This window comes from Vigna unguiculata, chromosome 1 (genome assembly GCF_004118075.2).
Source record: "Vigna unguiculata cultivar IT97K-499-35 chromosome 1, ASM411807v1, whole genome shotgun sequence".
NCBI lineage: Eukaryota > Viridiplantae > Streptophyta > Magnoliopsida > Fabales > Fabaceae > Vigna > Vigna unguiculata.
The window spans coordinates 2,749,505-2,756,485 of record NC_040279.1 but is presented as its reverse complement, the minus strand read 5'-3'; positions in this window follow the sequence as shown (position 1 = coordinate 2,756,485).

Sequence of the window (6,981 nt, the reverse complement as noted above, 5' to 3'; positions counted from 1 at the left end):
CCAAAGTCCATGAAAAGTAACAAGAAATATCACTTGTATGATGAACTTGAAAGGTTTGATTGTGGTAGACAGAGGATGAGTTGACCTTGGATTGTGGGAGAAGAGCCATAATAGCTTTGATTCTTGTGTAATCTAGTTTGAATTTTATTGAAATGTAAGGTTTGGGAGTTTTAGGGATATCAGTGATTTGAACATAAAAGGTAGTAGAATCTAAAGAAGGAGAAGGATTACCAGCAAATTTGCGTTCATGGTGGAGGATCATGGAAAAACTTTGACAATTAGAAGCACAGGATTCATCATCATCAATTGAGAGCGTACTTGAAAATATTCATCATTCAAGCCTCAAATAATTCGGATTATACATTCATCTTCACGTTTTTTTTTTTGTATATTTTTAAAATATATTTGAACTTTTTGAATTTTGGTTACAAATTATAAAAAAATGTTGTAATTTTTTTAATTAAATGATTCGATCCGTTTAACCCACTAACTTGTAATGGGTCAGGTGAGACTCAAATTTTTTTTATCTCACTAATAAGTGAGTCGAATTGAATTGCTCACTAAATAGTCATTCCATGATGAGTTGGCTGAACTAGATAACCTCCTCGGATAGTTCTAACACTATACATCTACAACTTACTATCTCCACTTAAGTGTGATGAAAGGTGAAAGGACTCAATGACAAAAAAAGAATAGAAAATAATAACCATGAAAAAGAAATTATTTGGATTATTTAAAAGTAAATAAAAACTTCCAAAATAGATGTTTTCGACAAAAATATTTTTCAAACACATCCATTCAAAAATATAATTTTGGCTTAAATATACATTTGGTCCCTATTTTTGTTGATTTTATTTAATTTGGTCCCTATTTTCATTTTATGTTCAATTAGGTCATCATTTTCGTCAAATTGTGGTCAATTTAGTCCTTTTTACTAACGGTGTTTAAATAGTTAACGTTTTTGAACAGTACATGCCACGTGTCAGCTCCTGGTTTTTTTATTTTTTTTTTATTTTTTTAATTTTTTTTAATTTTTTTTTTAATTTCAAAAAAAGTGTCCACGTGTTAAGTCACAATTGTGCCACGTGTCAGTTTCTGGTAGTATTATTTTTTGTTGAATTTAGTCCCTATATTCGTTATTTTTGTTCAATTCAGTCCCTATATTCGTTATTTTTGTTTAATTTAGTCCCAAATTTTGTCAAAATAAAACCATTTAATTTTTAAAATTGACATTATTATTACTTATTTTTTAAATTTAATTATAAATTATAATATTTAATTATTAATTGAATATAATTTTTAGATTCAATTGTTAAATAGAATATAATTATTTAAATATAATTAAAATATAATTATTAAAATTTTAAAAATATATATTAACATTTGTAAAATTTACATTTAAATTTAAAATATTTAATATTTTTATTACATTTTAGATATTAAAATCTAAAATATTTTATATATCAATTTTAAAAATATTTTAGAATATAAATATTAGAAAAAAATTAATAATTATATTCTTATAATATTTTAAATAATTATATTCTGTAACACCCCAGATGGATATTACTAGATAAAACTGATTTTTCACGAAATATACTTTAAGAAAATCAAACATTACGATAAATTCCCAAGCGCGGGAAATTTCAAACTTGTCTCGCTATAATCCATTCGTACTGTCTCATCTTTATTATAAGTTCATAATGGATAAAACATCATAATGTCTATTACAAAAGGTAGGAAAGCATAGCATAAAGAAAATCCTCCATCGGTAGCCCCTCTCTGTTGCTAAGCATCAGCATGATCACCTGAATTCACGTCTGCTCCCACGTAACAAGTCACGTGATCATCGCCAAACACAAACACAAAAACAAGCAAGGGTGAGCTGAGAAAGAAAAATTATACAAATAATAAGATAATAAGAATTGACCCTCATCCAATCTAACTGAGTCAATTTTAGTTTATTGACCTTTTTATAACATTATACCCCAATCTCATAACCTATATAAGAAAGATCCATTCACAACCTTGGTCCTTAGGGATTATCATGCTCCCACAAACCTATCCGCTCGTGGTCCAACTCTACGGACCTCCCCGTCCGTAGTCCAACTCTACGAACCTGCCCGCTCGTAGTCCAACATGCGTGAATACCTACTATGAACCTCTCCGCTCATAGTAGCCTCAAGTGTGAGCACGGAACATACGAACCTCCCCGCTCGTATCCCCACACAAGAGTACAACAGATACGGACCTACCCGCCCGCATCAATCACGCATCTCAAATCTCCGTTACGAACCTCCCCGCTCGTAACTAGTCCAGCATATCCCTGACCGAACTCTCAAGACCATCGATGTAAAATGCTACAAAACAATACATTGTCCGCACGCTATTGCCTGGCATTGCCTAGGCACCGCCAGACGAAGTTGCGTTGCAGACCACTTGGCAAAACCTCTCGCCGCTAAGCGCCAGGCACTCCCAGAAACAATAACACATATCCCATACATCAATTATTCATACATATATGTATACATTCACAATTGAGATTGGGTTCAAACTTGAGTTTATCCAAGAGTTAATCATACTCTTAGGAGCTCTAAAACAACAACACAATAATGCATATTTTAATACCAAATCCAAGATTCATCTCAAACAGTACCTACAAAAGCCCCTTCCAACCAAACCCTCACGTCAACCCAAAATTAACATCAACACATAGTCATATAACCTCACATTATACAATCCAAAACCAGAAACCATATTCTGCAACATGTTTCTTTATAATATATACACATGTATATATTAGGATCATATATATTTTTTTAAAAGCGCTGCACCAACTACATAATTCTACTGCACCTTCATTAATCACATCGTCATTTTTTTTTATTCTTATTTATTTATTTATTTTTATAATATTACTCATAAAGAAAACCTCTGCACCTCGCAACCATTCTTCTCTATGATGATCTCCAATTTTTCGTCAATTACGAGACTGCACCCATTTTATAAACTTATTTCACACTTAATAGATCACTATTTTACACTGCTGCCAATACATATTAACCTTTTATTATTCCAACGATCAACACCTAATAAAACTTCATACTTACAATTTCAACCCCTGGCTTAATCACTGCACAAACATAATAATAATTTAACTACAAAAGCCTTTAATATATCTTTACTATATCATATACATTACTATGCAATACATTATATATACACAAAACACGCTGCCACTTTCTTTTGATACCAAAACGTAATATCAACCCACCATTATTCATATTAGATTAGCTTTTATTTGATACAATGCCTAATATAATATTATATATATACACACACGTTGTCTATATTCCTGCATAATTAATATAGAAAATCACACTTGCATTTTGATACTTTTATATGAATACACGTAATATATCTACATCTTGAAATCCAGAATTTTAATTCACCTCTAGATTCATTTTTTTTGTCTTTTCAGAAAGGATTCCATTGTACCCAATTCACATAAATAACTTTCCAAATCCTAATGATCTTTTACACTTCAATTACCTAATTATTTATTTTTCAACTTGTGTTCATGCAACTTCCCCCTAATCCAAATCTTCCGACGTACTCACCCATGAAAACACCTCCAACCCCAAAAGGTAACCAATAAACAATAGACCCTACATTTTTTTTTATCCACTTTCGCATCAACAATCACCAAAAAATCTCACACTTTAACATCTTTCAGAGTTTTATAACACAATAACACCAATAACCATACCACATATACAAGAAAAATATAGATAGCTCCCCTTACCCGGTTTCTTAGCTTCAAACAATTTCCAATGAATTCTTCCTTGTTCCCAAAGTTCCCCTCCTTGCCTCCACTCCAATTCCCCTCTCTGGATTGCAATTCTCAGAAATTTATTTAAATTCAAGGTTTTATGACCATTATTTTGGATTGCTGCACCCCAACTGCTACCTCGTTTCTCAGGGAATTTCTACAGTCACTATATTTTTCCATCACTTAGCAAAAATATAAAAATATAAATAGCCTACTTACTCTAGTCAAGATTTGAACCTACAACCTTCCAATCCATCAAACACATGCACACCAACAAACCATCCCAATATTCTTATTAATTCACACATTCATATAAGGTTAAACCATGTTTCCGCATTCATAATATTTTGGTAATATAAAACACAATTAAAATCACACTAATGGCACACACTAGACTTGAACCCAAGTCCTCCCAACATAACCAAGTACTTTAAACCCTTTAAGTTATCATTGTTTCTTGTCTAAGGTTTATCAAAGAACTCCCTTAAGGTATTCTCAACCCCTCATTTCTTTATTCCATTACTTATTAATTTTCATAAATTTCCTGGATCTCACATATTCTATTTAGAAATTAAATATAAGAATTTATTCAATTTATAATTAAATTTAATAATTTATAATTGAATTTAAAAAATAATAAATTTAAAGGTCAATTTTAGAAAAGATATTAATATAATTTGTATAAAAGATATTAAATTTAGTGTCAATTTGAAAAGGACAAAATTGATTTATTTTAATAAAAATTGGGACTAAATTAAACAAAAATAACGAATATAGGGACTAAATTGAACAAAAAAAATAATACTACCACAAACTGACACGTGGCACTAGCATTGACACGTGGCACTAGCATTGACACGTGGCACAATTGTGACTTGACACGTGGCACAATTGTGATTTGACACATGGATCATTTTTTGAAATTAAAAAAATTCAAAAAAAATTCAAAAAAAACCAGGAGCTGACACGTGGCATGTACTGTTCAAAAACGTTAACTATTTAAACACCGTTAGCGAAAATGACCAAATTGACCATAATTTGACGAAAATAAAGACCTAATTGAACATAAAACGAAAATAGGGACCAAATTGAATAAAATCAACAAAAATAGGGAACAAATGTATATTTAAGCCTATAATTTTTTTATATTTCGGAATCATTGTTTCATAAAACATTTTCGAATCCAAAAATACTTTTCGGATAACTTGTTTCAGAAATTAATTTATATTCTAGTTGATCTGAAAAGTATTTTTGTTCTGGAAATGATAAAATCTTTTCCAATTCTACTTTCGTGAATGTCATCATTGATCCAAATAAGAGATGGGTAGTCCATGTTTAAGGATAGAAAAAATTGAAATAATGTGAACTTTCTATCTTTTAAGAGTTGAATCATCAAAACATCATAATGTAAAAGCTCCGTAAGATATACATCATCCTCATCTACACACTATTCACCTTGTTTATCATAGCTAGATTGCAAATGTTCCTTTTTAACAATTTATCTTAATTCTTTATTTCGGTTCTCAGTCTTCCATCACCTTAAACTAAATTATTAATGTCACATTGTAACAATTAGTCGACATTAAGGGTGTTTCCTCTGAGATGATGAATATGGGGAGAGTGTAAAGATGAATTTGTGTAGATTTGGGTGGATGAATTTTTGTATTTTTTTTGAGTGGATTTATAGGGTAAAGTGAGTAGATTTGGAGATAAGTTTTATGAAAGTTAGTGAAACATTTGATTGATGTGATAAATAAAATAAATTTTAAAAATAGATAGAATTAGAAAGTTATCAAAATATGATTTTGTAATTTGATGTTATAATTAATTAATACGAATTAAAAAAAATTAAAATTATATAAAATTTTAAAATAAAAAAAAATAAATTTTTATGAGTGTAAATAAAATTATACAATTAAATTTAAAAAAAATTATATAATTAAATTTTAAACTAAAGTTAAAAAAATTATAAAAAAAAAAGTAAAAGAAAGTCAAGAAAAAGGTCAAAAAAAAAAAAACCAACGACACCGGTGTTGTAACCGGTGTCGCTCCTTTGGAAACAAGGCACCTGTTACGTAACCGGTGCCATCCCTCTCTCTCAAAAACACAACACCGGTGCCATCCATCTACACCGGTGCCATCCCAAAGCCTTCCCCAAACACAACCCTGCAACACCTCCGCAACACCTCTCACGACCACCACCACACCCCAAACAACCTCATCTTCTTCCCCTTCCGCACTGAACAATCACACACCATAACTCACCTCTCACACGGATGACCTTCACATTCACAAACAAACGCATGGGCAAGGGCAATATGATAAAAGGTCTCCTGATACTCGCTAATCTTTGCTTTTATCGTGGATGAAAAAAAATTTCAACCCCTCAAATTAGCACTCGCGTATCACTTCATATCAATGAAATAGAACATGTTTGAAAAATAAATCCATGCTCCCAAATTCAATTAAACAGTCCTATTCCCTCAAGAGAACAGTCCGTAAAAGTCTCATGATGTTAAAGACTTACGTACGACCAACTTATGAGCTTCTAGAAAACAAAAATAATATATTTTAAAAAAATAACTTAATAACTTGTGAAATCCTTGGTTCCCATGAAATTCAAGAATCCAACTATAGAAAAAAGAAGAAAAATTGAATATAACACCATTTTTGTAAGTTTCATTATATAAAATGCTTACATTCTGTATTTTAAGAAAAAAATTATTAAACCAAACTAATTAGTATGGATATCAAATAAACCCATTTAAGCACCTATTTGTTAAAAGGGTTGAATATGTTTTTATTCTTGAACTTTTGGTAAAAATTGAAATTAGTTCCTCTTAAAAAATTTGAACCAATTTAGTCTTTCAAATTTGTAAATACATGAATTTAATCATTTTAATCAAATTTTATGAAGTTTATTTGACATTCAAACATATTTCATTATAATATTTTAGTTTGTTTACACGTTTGATACATGTTTGTTTCAATGTTACTTGAAAAACACGTTTATCAAATCAATTTAAAAAATATTAAATTCACGTACTTTTAAAAATAAAAGACTAAATTTATTTAAAACTTTTTAAAAATTAATTCTAATTTTCACCGGTTAAGTGATAAAACATATTTAACATTATTTAACATTTGAA